We start from the raw sequence: 13,305 nt of genomic DNA, 5'->3' as shown, positions 1-13,305 counted from the left end.
TTGCCCATTGCAATCAGCTGTCCAAAACTTCAGATAGGGTTCTGACTGACATATAGTAAAAGTTACCCAGGAAAAGTTAGAATTAAAACCACTTCCAATTCCTGGTAACTATAGTACTGGCTCCTCGGACCACCTGAAAATCCTCCCACCCCTGCACTGACCACCTCCAGGTTCCACTGAGCAGCTGTCAATACGCTTTAACATCCAACCTCCTCCACTGACCAATCGACCTCCACACCCCCAACCTGACTAAATCTCTCTCTCTCTCTCTCTCTCTCTCTCTCTCCCCCCTCCCCCCCACAGATCACCTGAACCACCCTGGCCAAACAACCTGACTACCCACCTCCCTGACCAACTCTTTTCTCCTCCCGCCGCCGCCCCCCCCCCCCCCCCCCCCCCCCCCCCACCACCACCACCACCACCACCATCAATACTACCCATTTAACTTATAAACCCACCTACCTTGCTTCTGAAAGTGGCTGGAGCTTTAAACTTACCTGCTTTACGGCAGCTAATGTAATTTTTTTATAAAGGGGGGGGCATGACTACTTTACCTACTGAAGATCTTGGGAACGCCCTCCCCTATACAGTTCTCGCCCAGCCAGAGTCGGAATATCGAGTGAGAAAGGAACAGCTGGATTTCGAGGCAAGTGACTGGGTGGAGTGGCAGCCCAACTTTGATTGCCACTCCACAGAAGTTCAGACCCCATTATCTCTCCAAGTTTATTTCCAGTACATGAAATCAAGATGCCGGCCAAAAAGATTTTCAAAAATAATTTGATTTGTTCTTCAGAAGTTTCTTTTGCAGGTTGGGGTGAACTGTGCCCTGAGTGAGGTGCGTGTGGCCTGAAGATGCCAGCAGGCCTGGCTCCACAAAGATCTGGTGCCATTTTTAAAGAGCGCCCTGATCTCAAACGAACACTCCGTTTGTGGAGACCAGTGTTGATTCGGGCCAGCTTCACGTGCTGGCCGGTGGGAGAATTGCAAGAGTTGGAAAGGAAGAATTCGGCTTAAAACAGATCTTGCATGTTTAAATGATCACACCAGTTGATGTGAGCTGGGAGCATCGGAAACAGTTTGGTGCCCGGCGCAAATTCTGCTGTGGAGGGAGAATGCCGAGAGAGGCCCAAAACCGGATTTGCGATGGGTGCAGCCGGGGAATCACCTCCAAAAAGAATCTGGGATATGGGGTGGGATTTTCCGTCAGCTGATGCTGGAATAGGGAAATGCGATTGGGCAGAGAATCGGTTTTTCCACCGAAATCGTGGCGGTACCGGTTTCATGCCAAAACGCAATTCTCTGGTGCCTCGACAGCGGCGTCAATGCCTTCCATTCTGCACGTACAGGAAACACCCTTGGCATATCGTTAGCGGGCCTAACCCTGTATTCTCCGGGTCCTTCCTGATTCTCTGCCTCCACCGGGGCGGATTCCCCCTCTGGCCCCAGCCGACCCATCAGTGCCATCTTGGCTGGGTTGAGTGTGTGGGGAATGAAGTGTGTAAACGGCTGCAGCTTGTCAGCCTCCAGAATGTCAATCGCGAGTCCTGCACCGTTTCTCATTGGAATCGATCGTGTTTCACGTGGTGCCGGTGCTAGCCCCTCAACAGTCAGTCAATTGGCCCAGGTGCGGCACCAGTTTTGCTATCATCGAAGTCTGCGAATCCTGCCCCAGCGTCAACATTTGGTATCAGGAAAAGAGAATTCTGCTGATGGCCTCTGATGTGATGCGGCACGGAATAATTTTAAATTGTGTCTTTTATAATGTTATCAATAACAATTTGTGGGCAGCACGGTGGTGCAGTGGTTAGCATTGCTGCTTCACAGCGCCGAGGACCTTGGTTCGATCCTGGCCCCGGGTCACTGTCCGTGTGGGGTTTGCACACCCTCCCTGTGTTTGCGTGGGTCTCGCCTTCACAACCCAAAAAGATGTGCAGGGTAGGTACATTGACCACATTAAATTGACCCTTAATTGGATAAAGATAATTGGGTACTCTAAATTTATTTTAAAAAGTCAATAAAAATTTGGTGTTCTGTCATTTACCCAATTGTGGTTGATCTTTGTTGCCTGATATCTTTGTGGTTAACATTATCTCTTTGCTGTACCATTAACTTTGCCAGATTGAGCCGGAGTGGAAAATGGGCAGTAGCTGATTGACTGCTCCTTGTGCACCCCCACTGCACTTCCTGTTCCTTTCCCTTGAAAGAGAATACGATTGCCAGGAACTCTGCACTCATTGAAATGCATTGAGAAGAATAGGGAATTGGTGAAGAAAATCAATTAAACATTGAGAGAGAGAAATGGGGAAAGAAAATGCAAATGATATCTATCTGAAGCCCATTAACTGCTTCAGGCAATTATCGGTTAGTCATTGTATCCAGCTTGATATTTTGAGTACATGAATTCTATTGTTATTCAGCATGATCTATATTTTATATTATCAACATTAGTTTATAATCCATTCTGTACATGCAATAGTTATGTTCCATTTTTCAGTTCTTTAATGAGTGTACTTATAATAACTCAAGGTGAAATTTAATAAAATCATGTACATGGTTTCCTGTCTGTTAACATGCTGCTTGCAAGCTTTACTTTGCAAAGTTTAATTTGAATCCACTTAATGAAATGCTGACATTAACATTACCAGGGACTCGTGCTTATGCACAATGTGAATGATGACTGAACTGTTCAAACTAATTAGAATCATCTTGGCTATAATTTGAATCTATGATAAGTTTGCAAATAGTGCCCTTCAGAGGCACTGTACTTTTGCTGTTTTTCATGCATCCGTTTTGTCACAAAGGAATCCGTTTGAACTTCAGAAATCTAATTCCAGGATCTGAAAAAAATGAAAATGAATTGCTGAGACTTTCAACCGAGCTTTGACTAAACTCACTTTTATAACCTTTTTAAACACTCATTATCCAGAATACAGATGCACAACAGAATAAATACAACTTGATGTTTAAATGCTCCAATAGTATGTGTCATTAAATGGGAGTTACTTGTCTGTGAATGTACCTCTCAGTAGGAGACCGAGGAGCAAGAGAACAAGCATTAATCACTTGGAATGTAAAATGGTGTGGAAGGAACCATAGAATGGTTACAGCATGCAAGGAGGCCATTTAGTACTGTCAGTGCTGATGCTGTGTGAGAACAGCTCAACTAATCCCACTCGCCTGTCTTTTCCCCATAGTCAGCAAATCCTTACTCTTCCGATAAGTATCCAGTTCTCTTTTTGAGAGCCACAATTTAATCTGCTTCCATCACGCTCAGGTAGTTTGTCCAGATCCTAACCACTCGCTGTGTAAAAAAGCTTGTCCTGTCACCTCTGGTTCTTTTCACTTTAAATATCTGTTTTATGGTTCTTAACATTTCCGTCAGTGGGAAAAATCTTTCCCTCTCTACTCTGTCCAGATCCTTCATGATTTTGAACACCGATTGAATTTCTCAAACTTGTCCAAGGAGAACAGTTCCCAACTTCACCAATCTAGTCACGTAACTGAAGTTCCCACGGTCAATAAAGGTCCTGAAAACCCCCTTTGTTGGATTAGCAGAAAATTAACTGGTACCTTTACATTGTTGTGAAGCTATGCTTTATGTCAAAACCGACTGAAAATCACCAATTGAATTATTTAAAGACTGAGGGCAGGATTGTCCATTTGGGAGGCTAAATTCTCCCACCTCCTCCACAATAATCCTCAACACCGGTGCCCCGCAAGGCTGCGTACTTAGCCCCCTACTCGACTCCCTGTACACACACGACTGCGTGGCAAAACTTGGTTCCAACTCCATCTACAAGTTTGCTGACGATACGACCATAGTGGGCCGGATCTCGAATAACGATAAGTCCGAATACAGGAGGGAGATAGAGAACCTAGCAGAGTGGTGTAGCGACAACAATCCCTCAATGCCAGCAAAACTAAAGAGCTGGTAATTGACTTCAGGAAGCAAAGTACTGTGCACACCCCTGTCAGCATCAACAGGGCCGAGGTGGAGATGGTTAACAGTTTCAAATTCCTAGGGGTTCTATCGGGCTGCATCACAGCCTGGTATGGCAACTGCTTGGCCCAGGACCGCAAGAAACTTCAGAGAGTCATGAACACTGCCCAGTCCATCACACAAACCTGCCTCCCATCCATTGACTCCATCTACACCTCCCACTGCCTGGGGAAAGCGGGCAGTATAATCAAAGATCCCTCCCACCCGGCTTACCCACTCTTCCAACTTCTTCCATCGGGCAGAAGATACAGAAGTCTGAGAACACGCACGAACAGACTCAAAAACAGCTTCTTCCCCACTGTTACCAGGCTCCTAAATGACCCTCTTATGGACTGACTTCATTAACACTACACCCTGTATGCTTCATCCGATGCCAGTGCTTATGTAGTTGCATTGTATATGTTGTGTTGCCCTATCATGTATTTTCTTTTATTCCCTTTTCTTCTCATGTACTTAATGATCTGTTGAGCTGCTCGCAGAAAAATACTTTTCACTGTACCTCGGTACACGTGACAATAAACAAATCCAATCCAATCCAATCCAAAGCTGAATTGCACCTGATTTGTGCTCATGTTGGGAGCTCCAATCAGGAAGCGATAACCAATTGAGGATTGCGATGGATTCCCCAGGGAATCCCACTATCTGGTGCCATTTTGAGCAGGCAGCCTAATGGTGAGGTCCTGCAGCTGGTGCACCCCCCGCAAAGCAATTCAGCCCCCGACCCTTGGAATTTTCTGGGTCACTCTTTCTCCCCCTCCCCAGTCTCATTACAGGGGTGAGGCAACACCCTCTCCACCAGAGACCCCCTAATTAAAGAGACCCTCAGCAGAGACCCAGTATGGACCCCACCAGAGAGACCCCTGTCTGGAAGCCCCCCTTCCTGGCGAGAACCCCGTCTGGGAGCTTTGAAATGTTTCTAAACGTCAAGCTGTGATCGACATCTTCCAGACAGCATCAAAGAGAGTTTAGTGCTTTCTATTAGTTTCACAGCTGACTACCTCAAAGTCACTCCAATGTGAAGGGAGATGAATGAAACAATGTAGACAGTTGGGCTGTGTGGAAGCTGTTAATCACAGCCTACTAAAATCAACATCAAAGAGAATGAATGAATGGATTGCAGGTCATAGGTCTGATGAGTTTAAACCCTGCTGACTGGTTTTCTCTTTTGAGGGATTGACAGGGGCTGCTTCCTGTGTCTGAGCTCCAAATTAGTTTTAAAGCTGTGATTTTTTTTCACTGCCTCTGTCTCGACTTCTCTCCAGCTTCTAGGCAGGGGACTTCCAGACAGTGGTCTCTCTTCTAGGTGGGGCTTCCAAACAGGGATCTCTTCTGGTGGGTCTCTGGTGCAGCTCTCTCAGATGGGGGTCTCTGGTAGGGGTCTCTTTAACTAGGGTGTCTCTGGTGTGTCTCTTTAACTAGGGGGTCTCTGGTGGGAGGGTCTTGCATTGTGGAGTTGAAGGTGGCCCTCCAATGGCATTTGGGGGAAACTGCCTTAAAGATATATCCCCCTTGGCCCATCACTTCAGTGCACACTTGACAAAACCTGCACCAATTCTCACCCATGTGATTCCCGGCCAGACGGCCAGAGAATATGATGCCCGACCTGTTAATAGGATGCGAATGGGTCTCAATGACCTCCCACTGACGTGAGGCACGAACCTGCATTCCAATGCCAGTGGAGGGCCGGAGTATCAGAATGGAATCACTGCTGGGCCCCAATCCCGTTTTCTGCCCTATACTGGATTCTCTGCCACCCAATGTCAGTAGCTTAGTTCCTGATGCGGCGATGAATACAGCCCTAAGGCTACGTTCCAGTTGGTTGAAACCATAGTTTCAAGATGGTTGAAGACTTGTATAATTGTACATGACAATTTCCAAAACTATTAAGTAAAGATAATCCGCCTCGGAAAACTTCACCAGAGACAATGATGCTGAAGAAGTTTGAATGGGCATCTTCCGAGCCATTCACAGGACATTCAAACACAACTGCATAGGGAACAAACAACTCTGGCTAAGGACAGTCACAGCACTTAAACAGTTAAACACTCACCAAATTGACAAGTATATCCGTTCATAAATCTGCTGCGGTCAAATGAGGAGAGGGAAAAGGGGAGGATCATTCCATCGCTCCTCACCTGATCTCAGCAACATTCCAAGGTGCTCCACAGGAGTGTTATAGAGCAAAATGTGACACAGAGCCACTTAAGACAATACTAGGGAAGATGGCCAAAACCTTGATGAAAGCGGTAGGCAGTGACTGAGAGAAAAGAAACGCTTCGAGTACCTCAAAGAATAATGAAAACATGTATTCTTGCCAAAGACTTCAGCTCGCCATGACTCAACGTCTGTGAAGTCTCTCCCCTGCCGTTCTTTTCCTTTCTTGTTTCCTCTGCTGAAATTATGCTGCAACCATATGTCTGGTCCTGTGAATCCTACTGGTGGTGTTAGCTGACATCAGTCTTCTAACATCCATTTCTGATTTATTTTACTGATCGTTATTCCATCTTTTCCATCACATTTTTTTATCACCGATTACAGAAATACCAGAAATACCAGATGCTGGAGTTGGTGAACTAGTTCCTGCTTTCCTGTCCTTAAAACCTATTGCCTCCACTGGCTAAGTGTTTAAATAGCAACTATGTGTTAACAGCTGGACACCACATGGAATTTTGGTGCAGTTGAGAAGTCCTCAATCTTTCTAATAATCGTCACATGTTTATTTATGCTCTTCGTAGTGCTATAAGTATACTTATATTGGGGGGGGTCACATGATGTAAACGTGGGAGCAGCTGCGTTTGTGGGAGCGTAGGTTCTGCTCACCTTCCAATCTTATTTTGTATCATCTCCTTTATGTCTTTTTTCGCTTTTCATGACTTTTACTACGGGCGCGATTCTCTGGAAAGATTTCTAAGTGTTGTAGTGAGCAGGTATTGCCTCGAGCTTCCCGCGAGGCCAGCAATGCTATTCAACGTTAATTGGCCCTCCCATAATCGCCGGAAGAGGGCCAGAGTTGCGGTGGTGTGCCAGACATAAGAATCCTCACCACCTTCAAGGAACGGGTCCTGGAGGTGGCTGAGGACAGAGCGGTCACCAATACGGAGGCTGGCGGAAGCCGCAGAGGTGAGGAGCCACCGGGCCTCACCTGAAGGACCTGTCAAACGTGAGTTGTTATTGGCTTACTGACTGACCCATCCCTCCCACTGACCACATGCCTATTCTCCTGCAGGTCCTCCAGCCGACGGCACCTGCCCATCCCAGGTGGCCCCACTCCAACCTCCCTAGAGACCTTGGAGGAGAGCTCTGAGGAACACACCATAATAGTCGCGGCTCAGCTATCATCCCTACGCAGACACACACACCTCGGTGGGAAATGTGAGTGGTCAGGCTTCGAGGCACAATCTGGTGAGCACTACACTGCTGCTGATGTACATCAAGTGGAGGCAGGAACCCCCAGGAGAGACAGCAGTCAGAGGTCTGCTGGATCCCAGGATCAACTGGGTCCCAGCCTGATGCTGAGCCTGTGGAAAAGGTTTTCCCGGAGCTGATGGAGACGTTAGGGAGCGGCTGGGACATTCAGGGGGAGATGTCAAAGACACTCCAGCAGGTCCATAGCCATTTGAAGAAGTCCCAGAGGTTACGGGTGCAGGAGATGTCGCTGGCAATGTGTGGCACTGAGGCCAACACTGCAAGGGTGGCGACCACAGTGGAGAGCCTGGTGCACGATGTCGGCACCATTAGTGAAGGTGTCCAAGGCATTGCGCAATGGGTGATGGCCATAGCTGAGGGTCTCGACAGAATGTCTGCCTTGGTGGGGGATGTCACCATGTACCAGGCAGACCTTGATGAGGTTCTGCGGGACATGTCATGCTCACAAATGGGCATGGCCAAGACGCTGCGGAGCTTGTCCCAGTCACTGAGGAGCATCGCCGAGGGCATCGACACAATGGTGCGGACCATGGGGAACAGCCAGTGCGAGAAGAGTCAGATGATGCAGGGACAGCCGGGGCACGAACCAGCTGCCCTTCATCCCAAGGTGAACCCCAGGGGCCTATGGACACCGACTGGGAGGAGGGGTTGCTGAGTGCCAACCTGGACCCGTTCCAAGGAGTGGGGATGGTGGCCATCAGCTGCCCCGATTTTCACCCCTATGATAAGGCTGCATCTCGCAGCCAGCACACAGGATAGGGCGGCATTGTTGTGCATGTGTCACCGACTCAGTGAAACTGACCACCGCCCCCTGGTCAGCATCATAAACAAGGACCTGAACGAGATGACCCCTCGCCTCCAGCGCATCCTACTTAAACTTAGGAGGTACGACTTCCAACTGGTCTACACCCCGGGAAAGGACCTTATCATTGCGGATGCCCTATCGAGAGCAGTGAGCACGCCACCAGATTCAGAGGGGATCGTATGTCAGGTCGAGGCGTAGGTGGCCTTCACATCGGCAAATCTGCCAGCTGACGACTCCAGTCTGGCCCGTATTCGCCGAGAGACTGCGGCCGACCCCCTTCTACAACGTGTGATGCGCCACATAACGGGAGGGTGGCTCAAAGGGCAGTGCCCGAGTTCTACAATGTCCGAGACGACCTGGCCGTCATTGATGGTGTCCTTCTGAAGCTCGACCGGATTGTGATTCCGCACAGCATGCACAAGCTGGTTCTCGCAAAGGCCACTTGGGGGTCAAGAAGTGCAGACGGAGTGCCCAAGAGGCGGTATACTGGCCGGGCATCAGTGATGATATTGCCAATATGGTGCTCAACTGCCCCACCTGCCAAAGGTTTCAGCCGACGCAACCTCCTGAAAGTCTTCTGCCCCATGAGCTGGTGACATCTCCCTGGGCGAAGGTGGGTGTGGACCTCTTTCACGCGCTCGGCAGGGACTATGTCATCATCGTTGACTACTTCTCCAAGTACCCAGAGGTCATACGCCTGCACGATTTGACGTCGTCCGCTGTCATAAGGGCCTGCAAAGACACCTTCGCTCGCCACGGCATTCCGATGACTGTCATGTCGGACAATGGGCGGTCAACCCAAATTCGTCACCCACCTACTAGACTAGACTTATGAGACTGTTTATACATTGAACTCATGCAACCACTGTGTTAATATGATTATGTTCTTATCGTTACAGGAATTTGTTTTATCGTTCAACATTTCCACGTTCTTTGTTTATGGTACAACCTCGTTATTGTGTCACACCCGACATCGCCCCTTGTATATAGTTAAGCCCCATGTACATGCTGTAAATATTGCACACACACACATTTAGCTACACTCAGTACAGATCTCTATTTATAACCACGTAGGCACATAATCTTGTAAAAAAGGGGGGATGTCATGATATTCAGGTGAACATCATAGCACATACATGCATACATAATGATGGACAGATCAACGGACCAATCAACACACACAACACGACAGCCAATCACAGACAAGAGCATACACAGTACAAAACAGGGAACACAACACTTCCTGGGCACTCGAGCAGGAAACGGCTCAGGGCACAGACCTCATTGCCAGCCACTCAGACATTCACCATGTGCTGAGTACCAGAGTTTACTATGTTAATAGTTGATTGAAATAAAACTGCGTTGTACCATTCGCAACCGTATTGGTTCGTCTGTGTATCAGAGTACCCAACACTTCATGATACCAGGAGTGATTTGATACCTACCCACAAATCTGCCATCCTGCGCCATGGATACGTCAGCACACCGCAGCCGTGCAAGTCGCTGAGAACCTCGGCGTCAATTGGAAGCTGTTCAAACAGCGCTTCCAGCTCTTCCTGGAAGCCAACGAAAAAGAGAGCGCCTCGGACACCAGAAAGATCGCCATCCTCCTCACCACCGCAGGTCAGCACACCATCCATGTCTACAACTCCCTGGTGTTCACGGAAGGCGAGGACAAATCTAAATACAAGACGGTCCTTCTCAAGCTCGACCAACACTTCAACGATGAGGTCAACGAGAGCTTCGAGAGATATGTCTTCCAGCAGCGCCTGCAAGGTAAGGATGAGCTCTTTCAGTCATTCCTTACGCATCTCCGCATCCTCGCGCAGTCCTGCGGTTACGACACCACCTCAGATTCCATGATTCGGGACCAGATCGTTTTTGGGGTCGCCTCGGGCACCCTACGCCAGCAGCTCTTAAAAATAAAAGGCCTCACCTTAGCCTCCGCAATCGAAGCCTGTGTCCTGCACGAAAACGCGACTAGCCGCTATGCCCAATTTCAGGTGACCGAATTGACGCGGCGGGGGTCCTACGTGGCCGAATCGGCGAGCCAGGTGCCCCACGAGGCCGAACGGGTCCAGGTGATCAAGTTCCTCCCGGCCCACGGCCCGGACGAGGGCGGCCATTTCGCGCGCTTTTCGAGGCCTCCTGCGCTTGTACGCGCCAAAACCTACGGCAACACTGAGGGACGTGATGCGCAGGCGCGCTCGACGCAAGACCGAACTGCGCATGCGCAGTGGCGCAACGAACGCCATGACATCACAACGTGCGGCAACTGTGGAGCTGCACATTGAAAGCGGCAATTCCCGCAAGAACCCGACAATGCCTACGCTGTGGCAAGGTGGGCCACTACGCTGCTTACTGTCGAGCAGCTCAACCTGTCAATCTTCCACAACTCCGACAACCTCGCAGGGATGTGCGGACCATTCAGCCTCCCCATTACGAATCGTGCCCAGACGACATCCAGACCGGTGACACAGATGACCGAGACGCCTTCCGTGTTGCGGTCATTGATGGGAACCGAGTTAACACGATCAATCCGGGTGATGAATGGTGTGCCACCCTGACGGTCAACCGATCGCCGATAACTTTCCGCCTGGACACTGGCGCCTCCGCCAACCTCATAGCATGGTCAGCCTTCTACGCCATGAAGGTCAGACCACCAATTTGGCCGTCCCGGTGCAGGATGGTCGACTACAACATGAACGTTATCCCGGCTATGGGATCCTGCCAGCTCCAGGTGACACACAACACACACACGGCCACACTCTCATTCGAGATAGTTGGCCCATCGAAGGACTCCCTGCTAGGCGCACAGGCATGCGAGGCTTTCCACCTCGCGCAACGAGTCCACTCTCTCTCTCCAGGCGGCACGTCTGACTTTCCGGATGCAGAGCTCAACGCACAGCTCCAATCGCTCCTCACCCACAACCAGGAGGCATTCGAGGGCATGGGAACACTGCCATACACCTACAGAATTCGGCTCAAACCAGACGCCACCCCAGTCATTCACGCACCTCACAGGGTCCCAGCGCCACTCAAAGACCGCCTCAAGCAGCAGCTGCAGGATCTCCAGGACCAAGGGGTCCTATCCAGGGTCATGGAGCACACGCCGTGGGTCAGCTCCATGGTGTGTGTCAAGAAGCCCTCCGGCGAGCTCCGGATCTGTATTGACCCAAAAGACCTCAATAACAATATTATGAGGGAGCATTACCCCATACCCAAATGGGAAGAGATCACGAGCGAAATGGCCCAGGCGAAAATATTTACAAAACTGGATGCCTCTAAGGGTTTTTGGCAGATCCAACTCGATCCGTCCAGCCGAAAGCTGTGCACCTTCAACACCCCTTTCGGCAGGTTCTGCTACAACCGAATGCCATTTGGCATCATCTTGGCATCCGAGGTCTTTCATAGGATCATGGAGCAGATGATGGAAGGCATCGAAGGGGTGCGCGTATACGTGGACGACGTCATCATCTGGTCCACCACACCACAGGAGCACATCTATCGTCTCCAACGCGTCTTTGCACGCATACGTGAAAACAGCCTGCGCCTCAACCGAGCCAAGTGTTCTTTCGGCCAAACCGAGCTGAAGTTCCTGGGGGACCACATTTCCCGGTCAGGGGTCCGTCCGGATGCAGACAAGGTAAGCGCCATCACAGCCATGGTCAACTTCTTGGGGAAGTTCATTCCCAACCTTGCCTCCCACACGACAGATCTGCGCCACCTCGTCAAAAAGTCCACAGAGTTCCAGTGGCAGCACACACACCAGCAGGAATGGGAGGAGCTCAAACTCAAGCTCAGCACAGCGCCGGTATTGGCGTTTTTCGACACGTCTCGTGCCACTAAAATCTCGACTGATGCCAGCCAGTCCGGCATTGGGGCAGTGCTCCTGCAGCGGGATGACACTGCGTCATGGGCCCCGGTCGCCTATGCATCGCGGGCCATAACCCCCACAGAGCAGCGCTACGCGCAGATCGAAAAGGAGTGCCTGGGCTTGCTAACCGGTTTAGACAAGTTCCATGACTATGTGTATGGCCTTCCCTGGTTCACTGTTGAAACTGAATATCATGACACTGGGGACACACCTAGACATAGCAGTAGAGCTAGGAGGGCCAAGCACATCGAGGATCACTGAGGGAACCAGGGGAGGGTGGAGGGAGGTAGGTAGGGGGTGAGGGGGCTGGATGTGGGGACGGGGGCATCATCGGGAGGGTGGGGAATTGTCAAACACAATAAACAGCTTTGTGCACAACGAGTCTGATGCCTGTCACTTTCCTCCGCAATCCAGGCTGACCTCTGAACCCTTGGCCCATCTCTCCAGGCATCTCCCCCTCCCTGTGGCACTCACGTATGCTCCGGCCGTGAACATGTCCCTGGAGCTGTGTCTCATTCCCTGGGTGTTCGGATGTTGGCTGCTGTGTATGTAGTGTTGCCTCCCGCAGTGTTCAGGCACAGTGTCCAGGCATCAAGGTGTGATTGGGATGCTAGGCAATGATTCCCACATTCTACATGGCCCGCCCACTCACGGGAATCCACTTGGGTTATGCAAATTGCTCACTTAACCATGATTGGCAATTCCCTATTAGCAATAGCCGTCAGCTGCACACCCAGAGGCCTCAGCAGTCAGTGGGAGTTATGGGTGGTCGGTGGGGCAGCCAGGCAGGGACAAGAGTTGCCCCCAGGATCGGGTACATATGATCAAGGGGTTGGCATGGTGGTGCCCCACACACACCCTCACCCTCCCATGGTGGCCCACCCCTGCAGAGGGTCCCCCACCGAGCACTAGGGTGGCAAACCCAGCACCCCGTTGCCTGTGACCAAAGGTGGCTACTCTCCTCCTCGGCTCCCCACAGAAGCCCTTCTGCCAGATTCACATTTTTCAAAAGGAGTACTAATAGGTGCCAGCATGACCATTTGCTGGGGAGGCCGCTGAATGACGGAAGGCTATTGGATATGGGGTGGCTCCCGTTAATTGTATGGAAATGATAATTGGCTTCTCACCACGCTACGGTGAGATCCTTATTTTGCCTATGGGAGTGGACCGTTTGCATCACGTTTTTGGCCTCTCCCC

This window comes from Scyliorhinus torazame, chromosome 7 (assembly GCF_047496885.1).
Source record: "Scyliorhinus torazame isolate Kashiwa2021f chromosome 7, sScyTor2.1, whole genome shotgun sequence".
NCBI lineage: Eukaryota > Metazoa > Chordata > Chondrichthyes > Carcharhiniformes > Scyliorhinidae > Scyliorhinus > Scyliorhinus torazame.
The sequence above is the reverse complement of the archived record's forward strand: the minus strand, read 5'-3'. Positions refer to the sequence as shown.